Source organism: Pristis pectinata, chromosome 21 (genome assembly GCF_009764475.1).
Source record: "Pristis pectinata isolate sPriPec2 chromosome 21, sPriPec2.1.pri, whole genome shotgun sequence".
In the NCBI taxonomy this organism is placed as follows: Eukaryota; Metazoa; Chordata; class Chondrichthyes; order Rhinopristiformes; family Pristidae; genus Pristis; species Pristis pectinata.
The window spans coordinates 8481193-8502142 of record NC_067425.1 but is presented as its reverse complement, the minus strand read 5'-3'; the positions used below and the strand labels follow the sequence as shown (position 1 = coordinate 8502142).

General features: G+C 44.4%; 1 protein-coding gene across 1 annotated transcript in view; it reads left to right on the top strand.

Moving 5' to 3' along the window:
* Nucleotides 1–11289: 11289 nt before the first annotated feature.
* akap1b (A kinase (PRKA) anchor protein 1b) overlaps nucleotides 11290–20950 on the top strand; it is a 41082-nt gene continuing 31421 nt past the window's right edge. Inside the window, 1 exon segment of the mRNA XM_052035419.1 lies at nucleotides 11290–11401. The gene's annotated coding sequence lies outside the window, so the exon portion shown is untranslated.

Sequence of the window (20950 nt, the reverse complement as noted above, 5' to 3'; positions counted from 1 at the left end):
GCTGCAGGATGCTTATCTCTAACCTACTCTTGCAGCCACAATGTGGCTGGTCCAGTTGAGTCCCTGATCAGTGGCGACTTCCCCCCACCACCACCCCCCCCCCCCCATACCACCAGGAGTTGGCAATAGTACTGCTATTGAATGTGGGAGATGGTCAATCCCTGGCACTTGTGTGGATGTCACTCGCCAGTGCCTGAATATTGTCTGGGTTTTGCTGCATGCGGGCATTGCTAGCTTCATTTGTTAAGGCATTGTGAATGGAATTGAATGTTGCACAGTCCTCGGGAAATAGCCCTACATCTGACCTCGAGATGGAAAGAAGTCATCGACGAAGCAGCTGAAGACATGGGCCAAGGGCACTGACCTGAGGAACTCCTTCAGCGATGACCTGCAGCTGAGATGACTGGCCTTCAGCAACCACAGCTTTCTTCCTTTGTGTGAGACCTGACTCCAACCAGAGGAGTGTTGTACCTGAGATGCCCAATGACTTCCGTTTTACCAGGCTTCCTCAATGCCATTGTCAGGTGCTGCCTCTATGTCAATGGTGGTCACACTCGTGTCCATGTTTGAACTAAAGTTGTATTGAGGTTTGAAGCCAGGTAATCCTGGTAAAACCCAAAAGGAACATTGGGGAGCAGACAGCTAATGAATGAGTGCCATTTGATAGCACTGTCAACAAAATTTTCCATTATTAAGATAAGATATCTTTATTAGTCACATGTACATCAAAACACACAGTGAAATGCATCTTTTGCGTAGAGTGTTCTGGGGGCAGCCCGCAAGTGTCGCCACGCTTCCGGCGCCAACATAGCATGCCCACAACTTCCTAACCTGTATGTCTTTGGATTGTGGGAGGAAACCGGAGCACCCGGAGGAAACCCACTCAGACGTGGGGAGAACGTACAAACTCCTTACAGACAGCAGTGGGAATTATTTTGCAGCTGTTTGAGAATAGACATAACTGGGGGTAAATTGGCCGGAGTAGGTCAATTAGATGAACACATGAATTCTAATGTATGTACCCATGCAATTTTCTGCATTGATGAATATATCTCAATGTTACAACTTCTGGAACAGCTGAGCTGGGGCCACAGCCAGTTCTGTAGCTAATGTTTTCAGCACTTCAACTGTATCCAGTGCTTTTGGCCATGACTCGATGTGGAATGAATCAGGTTGGCTACTGCAAAGCCAAGATGTATCATCTTGCCAAGATGGACTTAAGATGATCACAAGTGAAAAATAGGCAGAATGTGGAAAGATCTGAGGGGAAAGCTGAAAAGGATATAGTTGGGGCAATTCTCAAATGGTAGCAAAGATTCAGCTCGCCATCAACAAGGGAATCCAAAACCCCTCTATACCCGTATACAATGTAAGAGAAGATGATTCAGGACAACAGGGAAGTGACGGTGGGTATATGCATGGGGATTTCCAGAGCTTAGAGCTGAGATGCCTGAGGGATGTGATGAAAATCGTAGTTGATGAGGGGTACGCTGCAGGCCAGAAATGAAGGATTATGGACTGGACAGAGTAATAAGTTGGAGGGAATGAGGCCATGAAGGGATTTGAAAACAAGGAAGAACTTTAACCAATATCGACAGTAAGAGAATCTGAGAATTCTAACCCAAGAATTATGAGGCCCTGGGTTAACCTTAAAGGATATAACGTGATCCAATGATCATATCATGCAAACTCTGGCAATGAAACTCGAGAGTCAATGAATGCAACTGAATCAATCGTCCAGCTATGGAAACTTTTCCATAGAACACTACAGCACAAGGCAGGCCCTTCGGCCCACCATGTTGTGCCTATCCAATAACCTGCTGTGATGACTTGAGGTATAGTCAGCATTATCAGTTTTGGAATATCTTTGGAAAGAAAGATGAACACATTAAGAATATGTGGTATTAGCAGACTTTATTTAGACAGTACTCCAAATACACCTCGTTTATTGGCTATCTTGAGAGGACTGCTCCATTATGGAATGCTTTGACTGGAAGGCCTGAGTGATCTCTGCAAATCATCTTAAGTCTAGAGTGGCAGACTTCCACTTCATCTAAAATCCTGGACGTTTGGTATACTTATCCGCCCTTAAGCCATTGCCTGTGTTGTAAGCATCGATGGTGGCAACGATCTTGTTTCAGGGACGAGGTCTCCAGCTTTTAGCTTGAATTTGCATTGCTCTTGCCCTCAGGTCCTCGCCATTGCAGTAGCCAACATGATTCATTCCACATCAAGTCATGACCGAAAGCAGTGGATGCAGCTGAAGCACTGAAAACATGAGCTACAGAACTGGCTGTGCCTCCAGCTCAGCTGTTCCAGAAGTTATAACATTGGGAAATATCCATCAATGTAGGAAATTGCCTGGAAGAGGTCCTTCCACAGATTTACATGTGAGATGACTCATCTGATTCTGAAAGTATAAATCCATTTACAAAGTACAGACATTTCCTCGTAGACAAGCGGCAAGGAGTTCTTAGCCCTTTATTTCTCCTCCACGTTCAGCTTCAAGGATTGAGCATCTCTCCTCAAAGTGGGCCACTGCCTGATGGAGAATATGGTTCCTTTAAGGACAATTTGTGGCTCAGTTCTCCCAGACTGTGATGTCTACATCTGTTTTCTTGACATATGCCATCAGTGATTTTTTTTTTGCAGCATTTGTTCTGACAACTGCAGCACATCTAACCTTGGGTGAGCTGGGAGTGAAATCTAACATGCACACACACTCTTCAGTCCAACAGTGGGTTCACATGAACCATTGCCTCAATGTTAGTGAGACCAGTGAGATGCTGGTGTTCTTGTGGCAACAGGTAGCAACTATATTATTGTGAATTTCAGCTGGAGACTGGCACCCCAGTTAACATTCAATACTTGTTCAATCTATCTTTTTAATTGGTAATCTCGCAAAAGCAATGCAAATTCAAACCAAAAGTGACCTCAAGCCATAAATAAACTACAAGCTGTTTACCAAATGTTTAACTCATTGATAATGGCTCAACCCACTGGAACTTTGCAATTCAGAATAGCAATCACATTAGCAATTTAATGTGATTTAATTGATAGGGTATATCTACCTCTAACCCACGGTTCAGTTGTCTTTGATTCTTGAATCTGAAGTTTGCTTAGAATAAATATTTATAGTCTTTATTTGGATTTGCTAAGTTTGGTTGTTTTGTACTGTTTGGCTCCAGAGATCTGGGTTGCAGCTGATGACAAAAGCACAAGTTTCAAGGTGTTTCTAGGACTTGAGGAAAGTCAAAGAGACGTTGAGGGCATCCTGAAGATTGCAGAATGGCTGGATATGGAATTACAGAGTGCAGCGTCATCAACCTGAAGGCTATGAACGTGCAAGGAGCAATATTATGGGTGATGAACCATTACCCTTGTGGAGATTTAATATCTTTGGAAAGGGGAGAAAAGACTTAAAAGTAAAAATGAGATTCCACCAATGCTTGTTGGAACAATGGAGTTGGTAAATGCATGATGAACTCTGGAGCAGATGATCTGACCAATCATTGTTTTAGTTCACCTCTGAGTATTTGCTTGTTAATCCAGTCCAGCCCAATGGGGTGAAGGAAACTTCAACCATCCTTATCCTCAGAAGTCACATTGCATTGATCCAGATACCCATTTCACATGCACTGCAAGTCCACTCAAGTCATTTGGACATTGATGCAGGCGTTAGAACCATCACACAGATTTAATCTGGAAAAGTTGAAGCACTGGGAGGGATTAATAGTTATGAAGGAAAACTGGGAGTTGGGTGGGAGGGGAGTGGGGTTGGGGGGTGGTGAGTCCACCAATCTGCTAGTGAACAATGGAACTAAACAGATCAGCCTCCTGTACAAAAAAAAGACACTAAAGCACAGTGACTAAAAATGAGAATGTACAAAATCTGAGCCAAGTGATTGAGCAGGAACTGTAAACGAAACAGGCCAGAGCCAGTGGTACAAAGTCATATGTGGTAGTGGGAAACATTCTATCCAAGGTAAGGAAAAATTCCTTGCGTGGTGAATTATAGACAAGGACTGGAAGCAAATTAACTCGCACCTTTCAAAGGGACGTGGAAGGAAATCATGTTTAGAGCTTTGGAAATCGAGCTGAGGCCTTCAAGGAAGAGCATTTGCACTACGAGTTTAAATAGCTGCCCCCTGTTCTATGTTGTTCTAAATTCTATGTGGTTTTATCTAGAAATTGTATAAAGATTAACTTTGAGCCCAGACACTCACTGTTCCTGATTATCAATAAAGAATTTTCTTATAATTATAGAGAAGCAGCACATTACGGTCTTAACCCTGTTAATTATTATTTTGAAGCCCGTGCTTTATTACCCTTGAAGATAAGAAATATACTTGCAGATAACTTGTTTGATTTTTTTTAATAACTCAGCACACTGATCAATGTACCGTCTTAACATGGTGATCAAGTGGCAACCGTTTGGTTGTGCCAAAAACACAATCGCTGTTCGTTTTGGGAAATGGCAACAAGTAACAAGTTGAGAAACCTTCCAATGACCCAAGGTGGATTCAACAATTGAGTATGGTCCCTATCCAAACACACTGTCCATAAACCCAGTCGGTGGGTGGTCACGACAACTCATTGAGACTGTACTGGCTGGGTGACAAATTACAAACATATTGCTTGGCAGACAAAACTTACAACAGCACTTCATGTCGGTCTCATGCCTGTCACTGAAACATAAACACTATTCCAGGCTTTGTAAAAGGAAATGATTAGCAGACAGAAAGAGCTAAAGGTTTGAGGGTGTGCTCAATAACTCTTTGAACCATCAGGATAACTCCTGGAACTCCCAGAATCACGTTGCTCAAAGAGGAGAAAGAACCCAAAGGATGACAGTGAAAACCTCGGGTCCGTGCCTCAGGTGCTCAAGGAAGCCCTCCATAAATGACAGAAGGAGCTCAATGCCTCATAACTATCCATCAGGCACCTTCAACCCCATCGATGGAAGTATTTTCGGTTCTCAAAATTCTGGGGATACTCAGCGGTTCGAGCAGCATCTGTGGAACGAGAAGCAACTAACATTTCAGCTCCAAAGTGTGCCTAGTGGTGATAGAACATAGAATACTGCAGCATTACAGCACAGTACAGGCCCTTCGGTCCACGATGTTGTGCCGACATTTTATCCTGCTCGAAGATCTATCTAACCCTTCCCTCCCACATAGCCCCCCATTTCTCTGTCATTCATATGTCTATCTAAGAATGTCTTATATGTCCCTAACATATCTGCCCCCACAACCTCTGCCAGCAGTGTGTTCCATGCACCCACCAGTCTCTGTGTAAAAAACTTACCCCTGACATCCCCCTTATACCTTCCTCCAATCACCTTAAAATTATGTCCCCTCGTGTTAGCCATTTTCGCCCTGGGAAAAAGTCTCTGACCGTCCACTCGATCTATGCCTCTTATCATCTTGTACACCTCTATCAAGTCACCTCTCATCCTCCTCCTCTCCAAAGAGAAAAGCCCTAGCTCACTCAACCTATCCTCATAAGACATGCTCTCCAATCCAGGCAGCATCCTGGTAAATCTCCTCTGCACCCTCTCTAAAGCTTCCACATCCTTCCTATAATGAGGTGACCAGAACTGAACACAATACTCCAAGTGTAGTCTAACCAGAGTTCTAGAGAGCTGCAACCTTACCTCCCAGCTCTTGAACTCAGTACCCCGACTAATGAAGGCCAACACACCATACGTCTTCTTAACAACCCTATTGACCTGCATGGCAACCTTGAAGGATCTATGGAAGGGATCCATAGGGTTAGTCATGATGGTTCAAAGAGTTATTGAGCACACCCTCAAACCTTTACCTCTTTCTGTCTGCTAACTACTTCCTTTTACAAAGCTTGGAATAGTGGAATAGTGTTCTGTAGGGATCCATCCTAAGACCTCTGCTGTTTGTGATATATATAAATGACTTGGTTGAAAATGTGGATGGGTGGGTTAGTAAGTTCACAGACGATAAAAAAAATTGGTGGCATCGTGGATCATGTAGAAGATTGCCAAAGGATACGGCAGGATACAGACCAGTTGCAGACATGGGCAGAGAAATGGCAGATGGAGTTTAACCCAGCCAAGTCGCACTTTGGGAGATCAAACTTAAAGGGACAGTGCACAGTTAATGTCAGGCCCCTTAACAGCGCTGATGTACAGAGGGATCTTGGGGTCCAAGTCCATAGCTCCCTGAAAGTGGCCACACAGGTTGATAGGGTGGTAAAGAAGGCATATGGCATGTTTGCCTTTATTAATCGAGGCACTGAGTTCAAGAGTCAGGAAGTTTTGTTGCAGCTTTATAAATCTCTAGTTAGGCCACATCTGGAGTATTGCGTTCTGGAGTATCGCCCCATTATAGGAAGGATGTGGAGGCTTTGGAGAGGGAGCAGAAGAGGTTTACCAGGATGCTGCCTGGATTAGAGGTATGTACTATGAGGAGAAGTTGGAAAAACTTGGGTTGTTTTCTCTGGAGTGGCAGAGGCTGAGGGGAGACCTGATGGAAGTTAATAAGATTATGAGAGGCATTAACAGAGTAGACAGCTGGTATCTTTTCCCCAGGGTCGAAATGTCTAATACCAGAGGGCATGCATTTAAGGTGAGAGGGGGAAAGTTCAAAGGAGGTGTGCAGGGCAAGGTTTTATTACACAAAGTGGTGGGTGCCTGGAATGCGCTGCCATGGACGGTAATGGAGGCAAATACAATGGAGGCGTTTAAGAGGCTTTTAGACAGGCACATGGACGTGCAGAGAATGGAGGGATGCGGATCGTGCGTCGGCAGAAAGGACTAATTTAATTAGGCATTTAATTGCTAGTTTAACTAGTTCAGCACAACATCGTGGGCTGAAGGGTCTGTTCCTGTGCTGTGTTGAGGCCAAATTGAGGCCAAGAACTGAAACTTTCAGTAACACCTCCAGTGACCTCACTTCCACAAGACTCTGGGGCAAAGAAGTCCAGAGATCCACCACCCTTTGTGAGAAGGAATTCTTTCACACCCCAGGTTAACATCTTATAACCAGGTTTTCTTATTTGAGACTCTCCCATTAGTGGAAACAACTTGACAACCTAATGAGGAAACATGTGGAAGGTGGAACATCAAACAAATAAATTAAAATCAAAAATTTGCAGATGTTGGAAATCTGAAGTGAAAACAAGGTGCTGGAAAAACTCCGCATGTCAGGCAGTGCCTGTGGAGAGAGAAACAATCCCCACCTTCTCGCCCTCTGAAGACTAACTCATGTGCCTCTTTCCCAGTTCTGACAAGGGGCCACAGACCAGAAATGTTTAAGTGAACCAAATGCAGAAAACGCTGCATGAACTCAGTGCAAAAGGAAACCAGTTGATGCTTCGGGTCGGGGACTCTTCCTCAGCATCTCATGAGGAAGGATCGCCGACCTGAAACGTTAACCGGTTTCTCTTTCCACAGATGCTGCTTGACTGACTGAGTTTTCCCACCATTTCCTATTTTTGTTTCAGATTCCCAGCATCTGCAGGTTTTTTTGGAACTGTTGACTCTCCACAGATGCTGCCCGACCTGCTTCAATTTTTCTGCTTTTGTTTCAACTGACATTTCTGGTCTGCGACCCTCGGTTAGAGCCGGGAATGAGAATTAGTTTTTAGCAGGCACGTTCTATTTTCTCTCCTCTTCCGTCAGGCAGAAGATACAGGAGCCCGAGGGCACGTACCACCAGACTTAAGGACAGCTTCTACCCAACTGTGAAAAGACTATTGAACAGTTCCCTTATACAATGAGGTGGACTCTGACCTCACGATCTACCTTGTTGTGACCTTGCACCTTATTGCACTGCACTTTCTCTGTAGCTGTGACACTTTACTCTGTACTGTTACTGTTTTTACCTGTACTATCTCAATGCACTCTGTACTAACTCAATGTAACTGCACTGTGTAATGAATTGACCTGTACGATCGGTATGCAAGACAAGTTTTTCACTGTACCTCGGTACAAGTGACAATAATAAACCAATACCAATACATGTGTGTGCAGGTGCAATGAAAAAGTTACAGGCACAGAGCATCAGATAAGCAGCATTCACAAGAAAAACATAAATTAAACATAAATTATACACAATTTTTACAAGGAAACACAATTAGAACAAAAAAAATCAAATTCCACATTAGTGCAAAGTGATCAAAGTGGTCACAGTGTTGCTATACTGAGGTAGTGATTAGGGTTGTGCAGGTTGGCTCAAGAACCGAATGGTTGAAGGGAAGTAGCTGTTCTTGGACCTTGGTAATGTGTGACTTCAGTCTTCTGTACGTCCTGTCGATGGCAGGGGACTGTTTCTCTCTCTATAACGCTGCCTGACTTAGAATCATAGAGTTATGCAGTGCAGAAACAGGCCCTTCAGCCCAACTCATCCATGACAACCAAGGTGTCTTCCTGAGCTAGTTCCAATTGCCAGCATTTGGCCTAAATCCCTTTAAGCCTTTCCTATGCATGTACCTGTCCAAACAAGTTGCTGAGTTTTACGAGCATTTTCTATTTTTGTCTCAACATCTACCCTGTTGTGTCGCCTGAGGATCTTGTATTTGAACAAGATCAACCCTTGTTCTTCTAAACGCCAAAGAATATTGACTTAATTTCTTCAGCTGCTCATTATTGGACAACCCACATCCTGAGGAGCCCATTCCTCCATCAGACAGGCCCGACAAAATAGGCGGTGTCGTTGACAGTGGAAAGGTTATCAAAAATTTCAGAGGGATCTTGATCAGCTGAGTAACTGGGCCAAGGAATGGCAAATGGAGTTTAATTCAGATAAGTGTAGGGTGTTGCATTTTGGAAAGTCAAATCAAGGTAGGACTTTCACAGTGAACAGTAAGACACTATGGAGTGTTGTAGGATAGAGGGACCTACCAGGACAAGTACATGGTTCCCTGAAAGTGGAGTCATAGGTAGACAAGGTGGTGAAGAAGGCTTTTGGTAACATTGGCATTCATCAGTCAGGGCATTGAGTATAAAAGTTGGGAGGTCATGATATGTTTGTACAGGACGTTGGTGAGGCTGCACTCGGAGTATTGTGCTCAGTTTTGGTTGCCCCGCTGTAGGAAAGATATCTTTTAACTGGAAAAAGTGCAGAAAAGATGTACAAGGATGTTGCCAGGACTCAAGGGACTGATTTACAGGGAGATGTTCGACAGGCTAGGACTTTGTTCCTTAGGGCATTGGAGGTTGAGAGGTGATCTTACAGAGGTATATAAACTTATAAGGGGTATAGATGGGGTGAGCGCACACAGTCTTTTCCCCAGAGTTGGGGAATCAAGAGCTGGAGGGCACAGGTTTAAGGTGAGAGGGTATTTAGAGAAACCTGAGGGGAAATTTTTTTATAACAAAGGGTGGTCAGTATATGGACTGAGCTGCTGGAGGAAGTGGTTGATGCAGGTTTAACAACATTTGAAAGATACTTGGACAGGTGCATGGATAGGAAAGGTTTAGAGGGATATGGACCAAATGGGACTAGCTTAGATGGGAACCTTGGCTGGCATGGACCAGTTGGGCCAAAGGGCCTTTTTCCATGCTGGATGAATCTACCCAATACATCACGGGCACATCCCTCCCCACCATCAGTCGTATGGACATGAGGCGAAGCCAACGTCACCAAACTCCGAGACCTGGGACTCACCACCTCCCTCTGCAACTGGATCCTTGACTTCCTGACCAACAAACCGCAATCAGTGAGGATAGGCAGCAATAGCTCTGGCATGATTATTCTCAACACCGGTACCCCACAAGGCTGCGTCCTCAACCCTCGACTCTACTCCCTGTACACTCATGACTGTGTGGCCAGATTCTGCTCTAACTCCATCTACAAAGTTGCAGATGATACCACCGTTGTAGGCCATATCTCAAGCAGCAATGAGTGGAGTACAGGAAGGAGATAGAGAGCTTAGTGGAATGGTGTCATGACAACAACCTTTCTCTCAATGTCAACAAAAGAGCTGGTCATTGACTTCAGGAAAGGGGGCGGTGTACATGCACCTGTCTGCATCAACGGTGCTGAGGTCGAGAGGGTTGAGAGCTTCAATTTCCTTGGAGTGAACATCACCAATAGCCTGTCCTGGTCAAATCACATAGGTGCCACAGCCAAGAAAGCTCACCAGCGCCTCTACTTCCTCAGGAGGCTAAAGGAATTCAGTATGTCCACTTTGACACTCACCGACTTTTACCGATGCACCATAGAAAGCATCCTATCTGGATGCATCATGGCTTGGTACGGCAACTGCTCTGCCCAGGACTGCAAGAAACCGCAGAGAGTTGTGGACACAGCCCAGCGCGTCACGGAAAACAGCCTCCCCTCCTTGGACTCTGTCTTTACCTCTCACTGCCTTGGTGAAGCAGCCAGCATAATCAAAGACCCCACCCACCCGGGTCATTCTCTCTTCTCTCCTCTTCCATCGGGTAGAAGATGAGCCTGAGGGCACGTGCCACCAGGCTTAAGGACAACTTCTACCCCACTGTGATAAGACTATTGAACGGTTCCCTTATACGATGAGATGGACTCTGACCTCACGATCTACCTTGTTGTGACCTTGCACCTTATTGCACTGCACTTTCTCTGTAGCTGTGACGCTTTACTCTGTACTGTTATTGTTTTTACCTGTACTACATCAATGCGCTCTGTACTAACTCAATGTACCTGCACTCTGCAATGAATTGACCTGTACGATCGGTTTGCAAGACAAGTTTTTCACTGTACCTCTGTACAAGTGACAATAATAAACCAATACCAATACATCCATCATCAAAGATCCCCACCATCCGGGCCGTGCCACCTTCTCACAGCTCCCATCGGGCAGGAGGTCCCACACCACCAGGTTCAGGAACAGCTGCTTCCCTTCAACCATTTGGTTCTTGAACCAACCGGCACAACCCTAATCATTACAATCACTTTAATCACCGTGCACTAAATGGACTTTGTGTTTTTTCTTATTCTAATTGTGTTCTTTCTTGCAAAAAACGTGTTTAATCGATGTTTTCCCGTCACCGCTGCTGACCTGATGCCTCTGAAGCTGCTGCAGGTAAGTTTTGCACTGCGCCTGCGCCCAGGGAGCCCGGAGCCGCCCGTCGCCCCTGACGACGCGGTCCCACCCCCGAGCCAACCGCTGATTGGACGGCGGCTTCCGGCCCCCTCATCCAATCGGGACCCCGCTCTGACGGCGCCGCTCCGCCCAAGCCGATCCCGCCCGGCGGATGAGATCTCGCGAGGGGTGGGCGGGGCCTCAGAGGAGGGATTTCTGCCGCCGAGGAGGAGGAGGAGGGGCGACGAACTCTCGCGGGGCGGTGGGCGTGGCCCGGAGCGTGTTCTCGCGAGAGGAGGCAGCACGTGGGGGCGGCGGAGCCCGGGACGAAGCGGCGCGACTGCGGCAGCGGAGCGGCCCCGTGAGTAGCGCGGCCCGGCCGCCGGCCCCCGGGCATCCTTCTCCCGCCCACCGAGCGCCTCCGCTGCCCTCCGGCCGGTGGTGGGGGAGGGGGGAAGCGTACCCCGGGCTGCGTGCGGATCTCGGCGGCCCGGGCTCGGCTCGGGCCTGTCAGCCGCCGCTGGTCCCGGTCTCCCCTCCCTCCCCTCACCTCACACCCGGGGTCTCCCCTCACACGGTGCCCCCCCACCACCCTCCTCCCGGCGGCTCTCGGAGTCCGCCTGTGGGCTGCCAGCGGGACGGCCGGTGGCGCCCTGTGTCGCAGTGACCCCGGGCTTCTGCATCCCAAGGTCGGCCTGGGCCCCGGCCTGGGACCGGGAGGCGGCGGAGTCCCTTGGGGGGGGGGGGGGTGTAAGGCGGCCGAGCGCCTAGCTTACGGCAGCGTGGAGCGGAGTCCGGCCTATCTCTCTCTCCCCCCCCCCCCCCCCCCCCCAATCACTGTCCCGCTGGGCTGCTGTAGGTCACCAGGCCGCCCCCGTTCACCTTCACCGGCGGGGAGGGGCGACCGACCCTTCTGTCCGTGTTTGTCCGGAGCCCGGTCCAGGGACTGGCTGGGTGGGAGGCTGAGCTCACTCGGTGCTGCTTAGGCACCCCCTGGCTGTTAAATTAGGGTTGGCAGCAGTTCTTCAGGTAAAACTTAAAGGGTTCGTGTTTTCTTTGTGCTTTAGTTGATGATGGAATTAAGACCCTTTAAATTCTCCAACTTGGAGTCAAACGTTTAGGTAACTGGAGCAAAAAAAAAGCTGCTGGAGGAGCTCAGCAAGTCAGACAGGATCTGTGGAGGGAAATGGGCGGTTGTCGTAGGTAATTGGCTATGAATTGCCTTCAACTCACAGGCAGGTTAGCATTTCCAAATTACGATGTTGTCTCCTTAATTTAGATATTCCCTTATGTTGGTGAGTCCTTCAATTTACAAAATGAGTGCCTACAATCAGTGTATCAAAGCTTTGTCTCAGTCCTGAGCTTAGTGTGGTACTGAATCTCCACATTCAAGCGAAAGGTAGTTTGTGCCCCTCTTTGGGCTCAGTTTTATTTTGGCACATCATGGCTGTTGTCCTGGTCTGCCCTTTGTCAGCACTGCATCAGCTGCTGAATGAGATGTATCCTCCTGCAAAGCCTTGTACCTCTTGCTTTGATTTGTCATCTTTTTAAGCATTAGTGAAAATGGTGGCTGTAAAATGCTGATCTCAACTTGATAGTTAAACCACTTGGATTCTTAAGCACTTTAGTGGTTCGTGTTATTCTGGTTCAAGTGTTTAACCAGATACTTGCTAAATCTGTTGAAGCCCAAGTATCCTTTAAAAGATTTTTCTCATGGTTAACCAGTTTTAGAAGAGAACCATCTTTAAATGCTCTGTTTTCTTTAGCATCATTTTACCAATTGGTGAGAAGTGGCCCTTCTGAACTTTTGATCAAATTTTTGTGCAAATCTGGGTTTCTCCAGGCTTAGTTTGGCTGTTACATTTGTCCATCAATCAATATGTTAAGTTTTGGTGGCTTAAGAATTGAAGCTGTGATTTATGCATAGTATTTAAGTTGGAACCTGTAGAATCTAGTCCTGAATGAGTAAAGGAGATGTGCAGAAGCAAAATACTGCAGATGTTGGAATGCTGAATCAGAAATAGAAGCACCACAATGAAACAGCATTTGTGGAACAAGATGGTTTGTTTCATTAAATTCCTGGCCTTGAGTGATCCTCATGGAAGCTGGATATATTTTTAAGTTGTTGGAGGGCAGAAGCTGAAATTTTTCTCCTCTGGTTTGGTTAATTTTAAAGATGGATGGTGGGACTTGGAGTGCAGAGGTGCACAAGTAGTATCATCTATGAAGAACTTGAATAAGTAAATACAGGGGTGGGGCTTAGAGGGATATGGGCTGAATGCAGGAAATTGGGACTAGATGTGTGGGCACCATGGTCAGCATAGACTAGTTGGGCCAAAGGGCCTGTATCTGTGCTGTAATGGTTTATGACTGTCATTTTTGGGCAGTTTTGTACCACCCATTTAATGTATTAACACCAATCTCATGCCCAGCTGCCCCCTGATTGTGCAGTAATTATACTTGCTAAGAACATGGGTAACTGATATAGGTAGGGTATTCTCTTGAGATTGAGACTGATTTGTACTTGTCAGTTTTTTTTGGGAGGGTGTCTGACTTTGTTGATACAGGTGTCTGAGATAAAGAGCACTCATTTCCATTGCATGTAATATCACCCAAGAGTTATCTTTCAGAAACTACACTAAACTTCTGTACAATTAATTTAATGCTTTTGAAAGTTGGTCTTTAATGTCTGTTATGTTTGCTCTGGGTCAGTATCATGGCTGCATACAGAATGACATGGGCATATGTCTCACTGCTGGCATGCAATTGTTCAGCTTGCAAATGCTCAGTGTAGTTTCTGCCTCTGCAACAAGATCTACATCATGTTTGTGCTGAATTGGTTAGTGGCTAATTATATGTACCAGACAGTAATCATCTCCAGGCCTATAACATTCAATGGCATTACAATTGCTGAGCACACAAGATGAGCTTTCCTGGAGTCACTCAACAAGGTCAGCTGCATACAAACTGGGTGTAAAGAGCAGGTCAGAGACTGGATATTCTGCAGCAAGGTACTTGCCTCCTGACTTTCCACATGGTCAGGGTAATGAAATCTCCACTTTCCCCAGAGGAGTGCAGCTCCAATAGGACCTCCGCTTTACACCGCTTATAGTGAAGCAGCCTACTTCACTGATAACCTATCCAACACTCTAATTATTTAGTCCCTTGTCTATTAAATTCTAGCTCACCTGCATTCCCTCTACAAAATGCACAACTACTTTTTGCCAAGGCTACTTTTGACAGCACCTCAAACTCATGGCATTCACCACAATGATGACAAGCAGCCGGTGCATGGAAGCATATTCACTGGCTGGATGCATGCCACATGTCTTTGCTTGATAATATTCTTTCATTATGGATGTGCCTAGATCCTGGCATTCCTTATCCAACAACTCCATAGGAGTACGTTACCAAGGGACTAAGTGATTCAAGAAAGTGGCTCATCAGTGACATATCCTTGAATAAATTCAAGGCTGGTTGGCCCATGGATTCCCCATCCCCTTTTCAAAAACTTGGTTAAGATGGAAGATGTGACTACTTTGCAACTTTCTAGTGCATGTCTTGTGGGTTTTGCCAGCTCCTTAGTTGGAGGCTAGCATTTTAAATCCACTATAGTGTATTGCATAAGCTATTTGGACTACATTGCAGCTCTGGCTGTCATACAAAATGCAGATCGCCAACCATAATTGAGTTCAGGTGATTGGGAGCTGGCAAGAAATTGATTTCTTGTGAGGGGAGTTCAGAACAAAATAACATGACTGAATAGAGCTGGGCTTATTTGAAAGCACTGAACAAAGATGGTGGAAAAAATCAAGTTGCTGCCTCACTGGGTATGAAGGTCAATTGATAATTTAGGAGATTATTGAGTGAAAAGGGAGCAAAGGTTAAGGTGGGTAAAGTCAACTCAATGGTTAGCTGTGATCAAATTGCTGGCTGAAGGGACTGGTGTTGTGTGTATGCAGTTCATAACATGTAATGTCTCCAGACCTTCACTATTGGAAGCTGGTTGAAGTGGATGTAGGCTGGCTGGATGTAAATGAAGCTGTACATGGGAGTACTCATGTGATTATAGTTATTGGCGTCAACCGACATTTGGGAGGGCATAATTAAGCTGAGTCTGTACTCCAGGAAATTCTTGAACTACTGCAGTGCTATTGGGAATATAAGATGCCAGACGCATGGATGGGTAAAATTAATCCAAGTCAAATCATTTGTGCCATTGGCTGGATTTCTCCCCAGATTGATTTTTCTATCAGATATGCAGATGACTTGGTGCCACCAAGCTGCTTGTCCTTGAAGTAGCTCATGGGTAGCTATTTACATGTGCTGTGAAAGCATCTGTGGTGCTTGGTTTAAAAAGAACCTTGAAAAATGTGTACTCATTTGAAAGGTTAGGCAGTACACAAACCATGTTCAAAGAGCTGGCTTATTACAAAGGTAAATGGAACGTAACTGAAATTTGTGCTGCCTTCGCGTTGAAATAAGTGAATGTTGCAGGTGATAGTCCTCTACCTGTGTGTGAAATGGCTTTGCCACTCCTGATGTGTTAGATGTAGCATTTTTCTTAGATGCTACTTCGTGATGCATTCCTGCAGTACTGCATCCTCCCTTTAATATTGGATGGATTTTGTGACACTAACACTGTTCTGCAGTGTCAATGTAACCATATTGTGGTTGCAGCTATTCCTTACAAAACACTTATCACCTCCAGCTCCACTAATAGTTGTGTAGGCAAGGTTAATACAATCAAACCAATGTTTTATTAAGGGGAAATTGACAAGTTTGCTGCAGATCTTGGATGATATAACCAGCAGAGTCAAAAGAGGGGACTCTGTAGATGAATGGTAGTTGGATTTTCAGAAGTGCTGCAAAATGGGCTCTCAACGTGTTGGTGTGAATTGAAGACTGGTTATCACATTGACAGTGGGAATAAATGGGTCTTTCAGAGTGCAAAGTCATTACTAGTGCAGTACCCCAAGGATCAGCTCTTGGCCCTCAAATATTAACTATCTGTTAATGATTTGGAGGCATGGCCGTGTAAGGTATCCAAGTTTGCCAATGACAAAGATGGGAGGACCTGCTGAGATGAGGATGTTTGGACTCTGCAACAGGATTTGGGTTGAATGGGTTTAAAAACTTGGCGAATGAGTTTAATGTAGGAAAGTGTTAGGTCATGCACTTCAATAAGATATAAATCAGAAAGCAGATTATTCTATAAGTGGACAGGGACTTGCAAATGAGTGGAGTACAGAGTTGTAGTTTGTGAAACAAGAACTTTGCATTAGGTGGAACAAGTAATCCTGAAAGCAAATGGCATGTTTTCCTTTGAGATGTTTGGGAATTCAGAAATTAAATTTTGTTACAATTCTAGTTGTTGGTAAGGCCATACTTGGAGTATTAAGTATGGTTTGTTACTTGTTTAAGGATTGGAGGCAGTCCAGAAAGGCTGAACTAGGTTGATTCCTGGAATACAAAGAGTGCCATATCACATGGCTAAAAAAGTTAGACCTATATTCTTCGGAGTTGAGAAGAATGAGAGGTGATATTGATAAGCAAGATCTTAAGGTGGGGTGGGGAGATGATAATGATACATGTTGAGATATCTTCCACCAATGGAAGAGTCTTGAATGGGGACAAAGTCATAGGAATTTTTTAGGCTAGTGGACCTCAAGAATTCCCTACCCTGGAAGGTTGTGGTGACAAGAATACTAGAGGCATTTAAAGATTGTCGAATTGAGGGGCCAGATAAATGCACTCAATTATGTTAAGTTTTCTGTCATGCTCAATGGAAGATGTCACTTGTAACCCATATTAAGCATGATGATTATTTTGGGTTTATCCTGTTTGTCAATTTCATTTTAAACCTCTACCATTTTCAAGCCAAGTAGGACCACTTGGTAGTTTCAGCCAACTGTATTTAAAGCACCCAAGTGATGCAATTCTAAAACACTTGTGTACTACAGGGGGAGTTGGTAAGTGAGATTGCTTTATATTATTTGCAGTGGATAGAAAAATGAAATAACAGGCAAATTGTTGACACTAGTCTCTCGTTCAATGGTGGTTTGTTGCACTGTTGTGCTTGCCTCTGAGAGATGACATTACTTTGAGGCATACACTAAATTTCATATCTGGGACAAGAATGTGTTTGAACTACACAATTTAATGAGTCATCCAGTACTAGCTCATTGTATTAGCAGAACAGAATTTTGGAGCAATTCTTTGCAGGCAGCAATCCATAAAACATTAAATACATTGTAGCTTGAATTTATCGTGTGCTCTACAGTAGTCCGATTGTGAAGATGGCGTGAAACTTGTCAATTCACCTGGATGGTCCTAACCTAAACTTTTTGCAGAGATGCTGGTCTCTGGGTGCAGACATTGTTTTGATGATTTTCCTGTTATGATTGAGTAGTCTGCCAAGGGAGTGCTGTGGTTCTTGCCTGTTCTCTTAATCAGTTGGAACAAAGGATAGTAATGTGTTGCACTACTAACACGGTAAAATCACCTTCTCTGATTTGGACACCACTTGTCACGGCCAGGTGTATTTGGCTCTTGAGAATTCCTTTCTCGACCTCCCAACTCCTCATGTTGGGAAGCTCAGTGAAGAAAGCAGAAGTAAAGTGTATAAAGGGATATTGATAGGTTAAGTGAGCAATTACAAATTTGGTAAATGGTGTATTATGTGGAGAAATTGGGTAATCTGTTTTGGTAGGAAAAATAGAAATGTAGTATACTATCTGGCCAGAGACACATACTGTTGTAGAGGGATCTGGGTGTCCTTGTACCTGAAACAAAATTAACACAAGTACAGCAAGTTTCTCCTTCCACCCAAATGGGCTTAACTCTAAATTACTGTTTTGCATTAAAGATGCATTGCTGTTAACAACTTACCTGCTTTTTTTAGTGGACAGGAATTCCAAATATAACATTGCCCTTAATTGCAAAGTGGATGGAGTATAAAGGTGAGGAAAGTTTGTTTGACCCTATGGAGTTAATGCCTGTGCTGTGTACAGTTTTGGTCTCCTACTTCAGATGGAATGTTCTTGTATTGGCAGCAGTTCAGACACATTCCTGGGGTGGGCACGTTAGGCCTGTTCTCATTAAAGTTTAGACAATGAGATGTGATATTATAAAAGCATGTAACTGCGTGGGCTGTGATAAGGGAGATGAGAGAATATTTCAGGTTGGTTATTTCAAACCTGTTGCTTTCATCCTTAAACGCCCCACTTGCATTTAAGGTTGGAAATAACAAAATAGTTAGCAGGAACTATAGAGGGGCATTTTAAGCGAGGTGCTGTATAAATCTTGATTTGAATACTTGGAGTCAATTAAGGACAGTCTGGATAAAATGCTGAAGATTCCTGACCTGACAGTCTAATCATAGAATCTGCAGTATTAACGTGCCAATTGCTGAAGTTTTTCTTGCTCCATTCAACCATACTTCATTGTGACTTATCCATATTCCTTCTATTACATTGACCCACTTCATGTTTGAGTTTCCACCTTGTTACATCTGTCTCCTCAATCATTTGAAGTGATAGTGAGTTCCACATTCTATCCTCTCGGTGAAAGTTGTGATCTGAATTGGAAAGTGCGTCTGATTATGGTGATGCAAGGATTGAGCTCAGTGAGGGAGTAAAGGCAATTAGAGTTGCTTTAATCCTAGCATGAGGCCTTTTACAGTAAGGTCTGCTCATACTTAATGTGGGCTGAAGACTTGCGCCAACAGTAAAAGGGGTTTTGTCCATGGGTTGACAACTGAGATTTCTGCATCTGAGGTGGGTAACTTCCACTTTGCAAATTATTGATCAAGTTCTTGGGAGTCTTGGCAATTGCAGTTATACTTTAGTATCCAGAGAGGAAAAAGTGGCATCCCTGTTTAAGCTTTATTTTTTTTAGATCTTTTCCTTGTTTATCATTTTCCTTCATAGCATCAGGGATCCTCCATTGAATCTTTGCTGGTTTCCTGCAGTAGAGAGTTTGATACTTGAGTGTTGAATATGTCCTTGAAGAAACACCACTTCAGCCCAGAGTTTTTTCCCTCTGGCTTTCTTTTCCATTTTGATGGATTCTTGAGGATTTGGCATAAAAGGTGATTCAACTCTGATCCTGCTCTGCATTCAATATTCACTTTGAACTTGATGTATCCCTGGAGCTGAATTATAGCTGTTCCTCAAACTGAGCAGATGAAATATCCTGAATTTGTGCAATTATTAAACTGGTTGACAGTCAATGTGTTAGCACAACTATCAGTCTACTGCCGACCATAACAATACTAGTGAATGGCACAAGGTTTGTTAGGCTTCAGTGAGAATTGGACAGATGTGATTGCACTGGAGTGGGTGCAAAGCAGATTTACAATGACGCTCTCAGGAGTGGTAATGCGCTTGAGGATGGATTGGACATCGCAAGATAAAACAGAAAATGCTGGTAGCATTCAGCAGGTCAGGTAGTGTCGGTGGAGGAGAGCTTGTTTTGGACCCTTTGTCAGAATGGGGAAGGAGAGAAAAGTTGAGAGGAATGGATGAGGCAAGCAGAATATCTGATTGGATGAGGCCAGGGTTTCCTTGAGGATAAGCTGAAACCTTGAGCTTATCCTTGAGGTGAGAGGGCATCTAGTTGATTATTTATTGGCGTGCAGTTGGGGAGGGTGAAGGGTTCAGGCTATACTAATGGATGACCTGGCCAATTGGCACAGCCTGGCCTGCCTTTGTCTTGTGGCCAAGCAATGTGCAGTTCTTCATTTGCATTCTCTCAATGTCCTAATTTCATAGCTTTTATGAGCAAATGACTCTTCTCCCTCCTAAATGTCCCCATTGAATAAATGACCTCACTTACAGCTTATCCCTGGGGTCTAACCTATCAGATATTCACATTTTCCCATCTATCCATCTTACCTACCTTGCAGCTTGATAACTTGTTTGTTGTTCTTTCAAGTTCTGATTAACATTGTTTCTCTTCCCACAGATAGTGTTTCAAAAATTGTTTTTTATTGCAGATTTCCAGCATCTACGGTTGTTGGTTTTTCATAGGTCATCTGAGGTCTGTCCCTCTTTGGAGCAGAGGAAACTGGTGTGAATTGAGGAACCTTGACAGAGTAATAAAGAGAGGATCAATTTCTTTTCTCAGTGGGGTCAAATATAATTGGTCAATAAGGAAAAATTGTTTCACCCAGTGGGTGGAAGGGGATTGGAACTCCACCTAAAAGATGGTAGGGACAGTAACCTCAGCATGTGCACTTGTGCTAGAGATTAATGTGGGATGAGGTTGGAGAGTTTTTTGATGGGTATTGCCCTCGTATTGTACATTTTCTATGATTCTGAGCCCCATGTAATCCCTAGGTTTGCTCTCACTGATTTCATGTGCAAAAACTCTTTGCATCTGCTTCCCTTTTTGTCACTGGGGAGATTAATTCCAAACTGAGAGTCACCCTGAATACAAGCAGCAGCCATCAGTGAAGGACAGACTACTGCATTGGTCATCCGTTACCCCAGCTGCTTGTGGCAGACCGGGGTTTCTGTGCTCACTTGAAGTTGTATTGGATAAAGCACTTTGATAGAGAAGTGTAATGTGCAGCCTGGAGAGCTTTGTGCTGTTGGCTAAACTGATTGCTTCCAGAAACAGCAAGATCATTAGACCAAGAGAAATCTTGGGCTCAGTCGACAGTAGGCAGAATCTATTTCAAAGTTTGTGCATAGGAATTTCTTGGGCAAGGCTTGGATTCTATAATTTCTCTATTCACTCCTGATCATGTATTCATTATGTTTGGATGGATATGACATTGTTATGTAAACTCTTCAGAGGGAAGCAGTGAAGCTGATATGGAATTTTAGCCCAAAATGTTTAACATTTGGCTATCAACTTGAATTTGCACTCATTTCCTGACTATCAGTATCTGTTATGTGACAAG